General features: G+C 40.9%; 1 long non-coding RNA gene across 1 annotated transcript; it reads right to left on the reverse strand.

The window, feature by feature from the left end:
* Positions 1–7,454: 7,454 nt before the first annotated feature.
* LOC109370774 lies at positions 7,455–11,202 on the reverse strand. Its single transcript, XR_002121183.2, has 2 exons — positions 9,506–11,202; positions 7,455–7,654 (listed from the first exon to the last, which is right to left on the reverse strand). It is a non-coding gene; the product is annotated as an uncharacterized LOC109370774 (long non-coding RNA).
* Between the last annotated feature and the right edge of the window lie 24 nt (positions 11,203–11,226).

An 11,226-nucleotide genomic window follows, 5' to 3' on the forward strand; every position in this document is an offset into this window, starting at 1 on the left:
GATTGGGCATATGCTCAAGCAGATCTTATCCTGCAAACGGATTTCAGAAGCAGACTTTAGAAAACAGCACCATCTGGATCAAATTTGCAACTCTATCCATAAATAAGGAGAGACAACTTATGGCACCACTGCAAGCGTATTTATAAAGTGTGGGAATATCAGGCTGAGAGGCAAGAGTGCTAAGGAGAAAATGCTGTCTACAGGAACAAAAAACACAGCTGTACCACTAAGGAAGTGGTGCAAGGAAGCCACTTCACAGCAAAATGGAACCAGCCAGGACAAAGATGACTGGAAATGAGATAGATGGATGCCAAGAACACTGAAAGAAGGTGAGGCCAGCCATGTTCTGAAGCCAAATTGTAACTTAGGAACAGTGGGCAAAATTCTTTTGTTCACACAGCAAACCTCCATCCTGTTATGGTGCTCCTCTGAGCAGAGAGCAGAGCCCTGTATGTAGGGAAAGCTGACCCCACAACATTTAGATCCTCCAGAAGGATTTAAAACAAGGTTTTGAAGGTTCAATTGAAAATGGTCCAGCGATTTATAACTCTGAGATTTCAGGCAAACACAACACGTTGTTACTCTTTTCATCTAAGTGACTGGCCAGAAATTTGCACGTTGTCCCAGTTTAAAGAGAAAATTCCTTAACAGAACTCAATGATTTTGCTTATTTACAAAAACATACAAAGTTCCATTTACATGAGCGTATCAGGAGTCAAACAAACAGAGATGGAGATTCTTCTGTCAGCACCTGACCTCCTCCCACATTTTTTCTGAGCTCTTTCCAAGTTTTAAACGAGAATACTTGCAAGGTGCTTGCATAGTCTGCCTTGGAATGACTAAATGTGATGAAAGCTGCTAGATGCACAAATAATTTTCTCTTTTAGGTGCCCTGGTAGCTAGATGCAAGCAGCCATTATGGTAACCTCTCAACACTGTAAGAACAAAACATGATCTTAAGTGATCTAACTACTGAACAGAAGGAGCACCACTTAACTGGATGCTGTTTGCAAATCTCTGGTAACGCAAGCCATCTCTGCTTACAAAGAACTGTGATGGTAGCAACCTGAAATGGTAGGTTTGGAATAAACAAGCGAGGAACAAGGCTGAAACAGGCAGGAGAGAACAGAACCCCTACCAATTGGTTACCACTGCTCAGCAAGTTTGTGAGAGCTACTCCCATACTCATCAGGCAGCTTGGCTCAAGGCACCAAAGGGGCACGTGGGGCTAAAGTCCCTAATTGTTCCTGCAGGTGGATTAAAGAGTCCTCACAACTTCCCATGAAAATAAATGGTAAGGGTTATGAATACACAGAGTAAGGTAAGATAAAATTGTCAGAAAGTGAAGCTGCCTAAAAGTAATAAATGAGTGCATTTGGCCTATTCCTCTCCACTGTTTAAAAATCAGAGAAGGAAGGAAAACAAGACTAGAAGAGATCAAAATGCCACCCTAACCCTACCCCAAAGCGGGAGCACAGAATCTACTACACTTCCATCAGCAGTCTGCCTAGTTTATTCTCAGTAATTAGTTTTGGACACTTCACAACATTCCTTTTCTATCTATTTTGCTGCTTCACTAGCCTGACTTTCAGAAACTATCTCATTTCTTTAATCTGTTTTTCAGCCACTGCAATTTAAACCACTGCTATCAACAAGCAGATGAACAAAGGACTATACTCCCTTAGTCGGAACTTCAATAATTGAATTAAGAATTTAGGAATTCTTTGTGTTTTAGCTGTACAAGTATGAGAATTTCGTACCTGCGCCTGATGTTTAACAGTAGGATAAAGTTAAGCATTAAGTGAAAGAACTTTCCAGGATTCAGCTATTCTTGCTTTATAGCTGATTACTCTGTTTCCCGTGTCTGCACTGTCTCCCACAGCCTTCCCTGTCCTTGTATGTGATGATTACGTTTGCCACAAAAGCAGATAAACAAAAAACAGATGACGGTATTCAGCTGTTTATTCTGCAAATGCTGTGATCATCATGCTCATTTTCTAAGCAGCAGAGCCAAGACTGCATCTGCCAGAGCACGGTGTCCAAGCAGTACGTTCTAGGTGGCAAATCCAAACAGGGAAATTCATATGGCCATGTTATTGTATACAATTTCAGTTTGCATACAGGAAAGAAATATAAAGAAATAAGTAAGACAAATACATTTCAGTTTTTTTCACATGTAAACAGCACTTCTTTTGCTTGTATAAAAACCAGCAAATCTCAATTCCTGGAGTCTACAGATTGGATTATATAGCCTTTCTTCTCTCCTCAATAATTCCTTCTTATTTCTGCTTTTCTGGGTGTGCCTGTGCCTTTCTGTGCCTACTCCTGGCTCTGTTGGGAGCAATGAGCTACTGAAGATGAGCAGCATCATCTAATATTTAGCATCACTCTCTTTACGCATGAATGTCCTCCATAATGCGATGCAGACTCCATAAAGATTTCCAGCTCATGCATGCTTTAACAGTTGGTACCACACATCAGTGCATTATGCACTTGGAGATATGACTGCTATGTAAACTCATCAAGATTCCATTTGCATCAGTAATAGCCAGGAATTTATTACCAACAAGCATGAATCCCAGAATGTCATCACAGTCTAGAAGGTACACCACATTAATAACTGGAGAAAGAATATATATGGTGTAGGAGGAACTATTCTACCATAAGCTCTAGAAACAGAAAACAAACATTTATTTTGTGGTGTTAAAATTGAAACTGCTCCAAACTAGCAGCAGTTTACTGGCAAAAAGACACTTAGGTACTCTTACTAAGCCTCATTTTTTACTCATTCTGGGCAGTTTACTGGGCAAGCACCTTCCTGCTGCACTTTGCAGGCCCCTATTTGTATGTGACACTCCTATTTGAGCTGGTACAAGCCTACCTGAACCCCATCCTCCTTCTGCTGTGTTCTCACCACTCACTGCAAAGGAAAGCACTTCAGAAATGTTTTTTAAATATCACAACTCTTGCTTTGGTAACACCGCCTGCAAGAGTCAGTTTGCACATATATACAGACTATAGCTGAATCTGAAATATATTTTTAAAAATCTTACTTTTCTAATCTGCTCTGTTGCCATCTTCTTTATAGCCTTTGGTACGTATTCCCCTTTTAAACATTGAGACCTTTACAGAAGAAAAAAAGATACTTCTCAGCAGTTCACACTCTTCTATTCCTCACCTTAAGGGTTAAAATCAGTACCAGAGAACACTAGTAAATGAATAGCGAAGACAGATGAACACAGGAATAAGCAGGATTTATGCAAGTAACACTAAAAATAACAAAAAAATACTGAGGCAGGAAAATTTTGAAACTAAAAACTTTTCAGAGTTTTCTCAAACAGGAGACCTTTACATCACTACTTCGCTCAAGTTCTGGACCTGTGAAAGGTTTTCTACTTGATGGCCTCAGAGCTATCACTCTGTCTCATAAAAACCATCCCCTATATCTCTACCAGAGACAGAACATGCAGAGAAATGGCTTTTCGTGGTTATTCTCCATCTCTCTCCTGAATTACATTCTGCCTAAAACCAGTAAGAACTTCTTCATTGGGCATGAAATACTGTTATGCCCAACACTGAGCATCTCATCTAGATCATCCTTCAGTGCTGACGAAAGAAAAATCTGGGGAGAGAAAATGCCACAGGATTTCACTGCATGTCAGAATTTAACATTTGAAATTAATTTGGAATTGATAAATATCATTCCTTCCTTCTCCCTTGCTGCTACAAACAGAATAACCCCACCAAGTACAAAGGATAAAATGACAAAAGGACTGCATCATCAGGCAAAGAAAAAAGAAAATTCCCCAGTTTTCAGAAGGATGCTGTTAAGGTAATCATGTAGCATGGAACTTTTTCTTAGAGGTACTCCAAAGCAGATAATTCCTTTGGAGAGGCATGTCCACAACCATGACATTACAAAGACTCATACTAAATCGATGCTGGGTTTCTAAACTAAGGGAAATTCCCATGAATGGCATTGCACATTCTCCCCAGAAGTTTCTAAAGGCAGCATCAGAACTGCCCCAGAAAGACAAGGAAGTTTGTTACTAAGTACCATGTTTCCAAATCTTCCTGTAGATTACACATCTACCTGGTTTGTTTTGAGTCACCGCTGGGAAACCTTTATTATTTTTAAACTTTAATCTGGCTTAAAAGTTTAGAAAATATATTTATATAATAATGAATGAAGATAGAATTGATTCATTTAGCCAAATTACACTTATGCATATTAGAATGGACATGTAAGAAATATCTAAATAAGAAGCTTTGCAAGGAAAAGATTGTGAGATTTTCACTAGTGCCACAGCTGAAATCTGCCTGAAAAAGTCTTCCTATTTCACCCAAGTCTCAGTCTCAGACCAGTTACACCAGCTTAGCTGAAACTTGCTTACACAGCAAACAAAAACCCATAAGCCTAGAAAACAGAAGCAGATTAAGACAGCACATGTTTCTCTTCCTCCTTTGGAACTGTCACTCAGACATCATCCGTATTTAATACTTCTTCCAGAAAGCAAGTTATATTCTTATGGCCAGAGTTTATTGTAGATGACTCAGGTCATCAGCGCAATACTGGAAGAGGTGCTGGAAGAGGAAGCTTGGTCTACACACAAGCAGCCATAAAGCAACACCATGCCTGAGCTCTTCTGCCCTCACAGCTACTGCTCTCAGAGTCCAAACCAAAGCAATATCTACATGGCACTGAGCCAGCCAGGGGTATACAGCACCAGCTCAGGTCTCCAGCAGAAAAGTTGGAAAGTACTGTTTCAGAGACCCTAAGTATCTTCTTTACCACTTTCCTAATGTGTACTATATCTAGAGTATATGTGGAAAATAGTTTTTAATTCTCAGCAACTCGGAATATGACTCTACTGATATCCATGAAATGCTAATTAATACATTCTTATGATAAGGGCTGTGACTCACATTAACAAGCCAATTTAAATGAGATAGCTGACGTCATTTTTGTCCTCTATTCTGTTCTTTCTTCTCCTGAAGGCTACACCTGTCTTAGACAAGGTTGCACAGAATGTGCATCTGTTACTAAAGCACTGTCTCCTACAACTCAGCACTTAAGCCTGCATTTATACATTGACCTGTAGACTATAAAAACTGAAGATGGAAATCTCAGACATTCATTCATACCATGGGAACTCATGGAATGGGCCATGGTGATAACTGTCACAGTCACTCCCATATAAACGTGCACACAAATGCAAGTCAAAGCCCTAAGCAGTGGAAGAGAATGTGAAATGTTCTGCTTCAGTGTACTGTCCTGTAAAATAATGCAAAATAGGGATTCTAGGATAATGGTATATTGCATATCCTGGCATTTCCAATTGGTTGCAATGACCAAGAAATTCCAAACCTAAAGCATCCACATTAATTTTCTGTTCTGCTGTGCTCCAGAGGCCCTTTGTTTATCCATCTCTTTGGGGCCATTCAACAGCGTCACTCGTGCACTCCGACAGTAGGGATAAAGAGGCTGAAAATATGATGTTTTCACCTCTCCTTCGAAAGAGATACTTCTATTCCTTCTCATAATATAAAGTCTCAAAAACTCATTGATATATTATTCAAAAGGCTAAAAAGCATCTTGATTCACAGAGATGCATAACGCTACTGCTTTCCCTTTGGCATTGTGTTAGTCTGAAGCAAGGAGCAGTGGTCTCTGACTGAGTCGGAGCTTGTGAACAAAAGTCTTTGTAAAAATAAGGAGAATTAGGACAATACCCAACAAGAGCATTGACTGAAGATAAATTTTCAAAACCAACTAAAAAGAGGCAGCTGAAGCCTTGCAAGATCAGAACTATGCGGAGGCACAAAATATACCCAAGTACAGTCTCCTGCATCCAAATATGGGTTTGTGCAGTGAGTTTCAGGATTCAACAACTAACTCATTTCTTATTTTAAAGTCTAAACTCTGAAGCTAAAAACTGCATGAGAAGAAGCTTCCTTTCTGTGGTATCCCCAAAGTTCCAGCCTCCCACCAAAATCAAGAAGAACAAGGAGGCCACACGAGTGAAGGGTTCTATACAGCAACAGTTATAACTCAACTTTTTCCAAATCTCCCCTCAGATTCAGTTTGGCCTCAGTTGTACTTTCCCGGAACAGGCTGGTCTTTCACAGTGAACATAAGGACAGTATGAGGAGTACATTCAAACCACTGACATTTTCACTTCACTTCTGTCTTTCACACCCTTTGTGCTCAATATAGGCTTGATTACAGAGCTCAGTCTTGCACCAACTGCTTAATAAAGTAGTTTTGCATAGCATTGAGATGAGCAGCTAACATACACACAAGCAGACTAGGCAAGCGTGAAACAACCAGATGTCTGAGTGTTTCCACTTGCACTTGTTGAGATTCTACAATAAGCACAACTGTTCAGACAACTGGCACTGAGTAATTCTAAGACATAAAAGTAGCTTCTTTATTTACATTTTTATTATTCAGTGAGAGCAATGGGAAGCTGCTGACGGGCAATTCCTGAAGAGCTAAGACTTATGTTCAACACTAAGTTTGCACCAGAGGGCTACAGCAGGAAAACTCTCCTAGCACAGTCTCTTGCACTTAGCACTGGTATTCCCAGAACTGGAAAATTACTGATGCACCCATCTATACTCATTGATTTTTGGTCTGTGAACAGAGACTTTCAATACTGCTTCTGGTTACACCTAATGGTCCCCATGGAACCAAGCTAAGACCACCAATTCATTGAGCATTAACTGCCAAGGACATGTCAGCTGGTTGCCAGAAGATGGAATTAAAGAATTAAAACTCTTAGTGCAATGCACTTTTTCCACCAGGGTCACATATAGCTTTCGTGATATCTATTGCTGTGTCTTCCTTATGGAGGTAAGGAATGAAGACAGGATATTCAGCTGCTGGCTCTCTTGGTTACTTCCTCTGCAACCTTTGGATCATACATTTTGTCTTTCTGTGCCTCAGTTTCTCCATCTGTTATATCCAGGTTTTCTACTTTGAGGGAATACAGCTGAAAAAGAGTTGCATAAACACAGACTAGAATTTTTATTTTTAATGCACTTCAAAGCAAAATTTGCTTCTTTAATGATGGAGAAAAAACAGCCTGAAACTTTTCTTTCCACTGTGTTAAGCTGTTTTTTGATACCATGCTGCCCCAGCAGCTCACCAGAACCACATTAAAAGAGAACTTATGTCACGCAGCCTTGCCTCCAAACACACACCACCTGGACACAGCAACTGCTGCCTCTGCACTTTTAATTCTTGCTTGCTGATTGCAAATTTCAGTTCCTCTGGTTTTGTGCTGCAAAATTTTGATTCATACTTTACTTTCCAAATATTGTGGCTTTTCTTGTGCAACTGCTCAAGAAAGATACAGTTACCTCTACTGTGCAGAAGGATTTCCTATGTTATATACATACGTATATGCTGCATGCACAGTATAATGGACAAAACCAATCAAAGGCTTGGCTGTTCTTTTTAGCTTTATTTTACGTTAAGATGCATATTAAGCTGTTTTTAAATGAAGAAGGAAACAGGTCAGGGTGAAGTTCCCAGATGTGCCTTGCTGTTGGTGATGTTTACATTCTGTGCACAAAAGGCTGATAGTGCAAGGTGCAAGCACCTGCTGGGACAGGCTGGGCTTCCTCAGCTCCTCCTGGCTTCAATATCCTGCAGGATGAAGCACACAGAGACAGCTGAATCCTCAAAAGATGCTCTACTAAGCATAATATAACACAGAATATTGTCCTAGACTGTTCTTTCTTTTTCCCTTTTCCTCTGCTACTCAGTAACTAGAGAAAATTCCCATCACACTTCAATAAATCCATCTGCTGGGCAAGATTTCACTGGCTTGACCTGTTCACCATGTTACAATTGAGACACAGAAGAATATATCAAATATTTAAGGCGAGAGAAGCTTAATAGTCAAATAAGAGACAAAAACATGCATTTCTTCAGGGAATCTTTTGCTCACTGAGTAAATAAGAAAGTCTTGCCTCTTTTGGCAACCGTACAAAAAACACAAACCCAACCAGGACCAGAAACTAAAGTAATAAGAAAAACTGTACACATTTTTAATTTATAGTAAGGGAAACTGCCCAAAGCTGATTTATTCATTGAAACTTCATGGTTGGCAAATACTGAAGGACTATGAAGTCATGTAATATGTCTGCACTGAACTGCTTGAATACCAGAAGTACTGCTGTCCTTTCTGACTTCTTCCATTCATTCAGAACCAATACTTGTTTCAGTTTTGTTCAAAAAGATTCACTACATATTAGTTGCATTGGTTCATTTTTTATTCTAAATGTTTTTCCTCCTGCTTCCTAACTCAGGAATGTACTTACTGCTTCTGAGTGCTGAACAGAGAAGGAGGAGTGCACAGAAGAGAAAAAAATATATAGTAAGACTATCTGTCCTTGGGCAAAGGCTTTGCAATCCACTGCAAAACAAGGTAATAGTAAACCAAGAATCTGGGTGCAATGTGAAGGCCAGAAGTCTGGATACAAAATACTAGAAATTCAGACACAGCAAAGATGGAAGTCTGGCTCAGTAAAAATCCAGCAAACAAAAAATACCGCAAACCCAAATACTCCGGATTTTGTGTACCTTGCACCGTTTCATGGTGCTTTTGTCTTGTCTAAGTAACATAACTGGCAAATCTCACCTTTCAACTATTTCTCTCAAAGAAATCACCTTTGGCTCAAACAGCCCCCAAATCATTATTTGCTCACCAGCAAGTTTTCAGAACATTTCCTCACACATGTGAACAGAACATTTATGCGAATGCAAAGAAGGAAACACTGATTTGGAGCAGGGATACTGGCACACATGCTTGAAGAGATGACAAAGTAACAAAATCCTGGGAACAAGTTTCTTTCCAATATTCTTTACTTCTTTTCCTATTGAGGGGTGGTACCTCTAAGAGCTGACTGCTTACAGCTAACACACTTCTACAGCTCTCTTTGGAAATCTTGCCCTGCTGTTCTTCCTTTTTTCTGTGTCTTGTCAACATTCTCCCCTCACAAACAACTGCTTCCTATCTGCACTGATTTCCGAGCACAGTGCCACCAGAGGACAGAGACAGAACCACCAGCATCCAGACAGACAGGAGGCAATAAAACTAATATGCAAATGTCCAGTAACTATCATTTGAAGCCTCCAATTTTCCACAATAAAAAAGGAACTAACTAAAACAGAAATGAGCAAGCAGCACTTCGTGCGAAGGACCAATGCGCTTTCAGTCTCAGCTCACAACTGTCAGTAATGACACTCAGAATTAGGTAATCGTTGTCTGGTTCCCCTTTGCACTGCCCTGAAGCAGCCCTCACCCATTCAGGCCACATTTCTTCTTTTCCCTCCTCCACAGACCAAGAAAACAAAAGACACCAGGCTATGATAGCAACAGTCAGTAGTGACAGAAACTAGCTAAGGAAAGCTGGCAGAATGGATTTCCAACACCTCTGGCAACTGGAACTTCCACGTAACAACAGAGCACTTGCCACAGGACCACTGTCCTACCTCAGTACTGTGCCACAGACTAGGGTGGGAGCTCAGGCTACATCTATCCTAAAGCTAACAGTGCTGGAATTCTGGCTGAGCCTCAGAACACTGTTAGAAGAATGTTAGAGAAGCGCCTGGCACCCTGTGGGCCCGCCACTCATGCTCTCCCAAACAATTCCCAGGCTCAGTGCCAGCACTGAGATGGGCAGGGACCGCTCTCAGCGGGCACTCTGAATGCAGCCATCCTGCTTCGAAAAGAGCAGGGCTCACTCAGACAGGACCAGTCCAGACACACGCAGCTGGCCTCGGGGCCGCAGGATGAAGCCTGGCACTGCTTTATTTACTACATCTGTAGCCGAAGTCTCTTGCTTAACTATGTGAAGCATTAACCACCGATCAGTTCTAACGAGATCAAGATAAACTGATGCCTCCATATCTTCCCCCGCTGTGACCTACATATGAAATAGTCCACAGCCCACTGATATATATCCACGTCAGGCTTCTCCATTGTTCCCACAACAACCCGGATTCTACCTAAGAATCAGGTTTCAGGGTCCAAAACATTTCACCAGGTCAGAAGTTTTACAGCCTTCTGTTACTGCCCCTTCAAACAAAATGAAAGGGGCTTCCTTAGCCACCCAGAGAAGAGGTTAACAGCAAATGGCTCCCTGCAAGGTGATGAATTCAAAGCAGTTGTCAGATTAGACAGAAAGTCCCTTGAGACCAGAGACTCTGCTGTGTAGCTGAAGTCCGCCCACCTATTTGAGATAAGCACTCACTAAAATGCAAATTCTTATCAGGCATCTGTCCCCAAAGCAAGGCCCTCACCAGTTACACACCACACTTTGAATGTCGGGGAACTTTTCTCATCGTCGGTTTTCTCAGCCTCCAAAATAACCCCTGAATGAAACCTTTAATGATTTCTCTGTCTTGACACATATTTCCCTCATGAATCCTATGATGGGTTGTTCCAAGTTACTCACACCAGGATGACAGGCACAGGAGCAGACAAAATTTCCAAGACAGAAGAAGTGTTCTCACTTAAGTGACTTTCTGTAGATAAGCAAATGTATAAGGAGATGAGGATGATGTCATTACACTTTTTTAAAAGTTATTTTTAAATTAAATCTAAACCCACTTTATCAAGTACAGAAGTGGTTAACATCTGACAGCCATCCAGCAGTTCCGGTGTAAAATGGGTCTCACAAGTTCAAAGCTGCTTCTTAATAACTTGTTCACACCACAAAGACACGCACCACTCCTTGGTGGCAATCTCAGCAGTCAGGGCAGCAGCTGTAAAGGGCTGTGCTGGCCTCTCTCTTCACAAGTGGCCCTCTCAGGGGAGGCATGAGCAGTGTGACCTTCCAGCAATCAGTGTTTGCCCACACATCAGAAAGGACGTGCTAGGTATCACTGGCAGCAACATCACAACTAAATCAGCAACCTGATTTGGGCAAGTCCCAGCCCATCACATCAAGTTTCACACGCAAAACAGACAGACAAGCACATCCCAATATACACTCAAAGGATCCCTGAAAAGGTTGGCTGTAACTCTTAAGCACTGGCAACTATATAAGTAATGAATCCACTGGGAACATATAATCAGTAACATGCCTATTAGATTGCCTGCTCTTTTTATAAAATTATTATTTTTAACTGAAAGTATTACTGAGCCAACTGAATGATAGCTAGCATATCTGAATGTTTTTAATGACTAAGAGACAGTGCTAATTAAAAAA

The sequence above is a fragment of the Meleagris gallopavo genome, chromosome 22 (genome assembly GCF_000146605.3).
Source record: "Meleagris gallopavo isolate NT-WF06-2002-E0010 breed Aviagen turkey brand Nicholas breeding stock chromosome 22, Turkey_5.1, whole genome shotgun sequence".
Classification (NCBI taxonomy): Eukaryota; Metazoa; Chordata; class Aves; order Galliformes; family Phasianidae; genus Meleagris; species Meleagris gallopavo.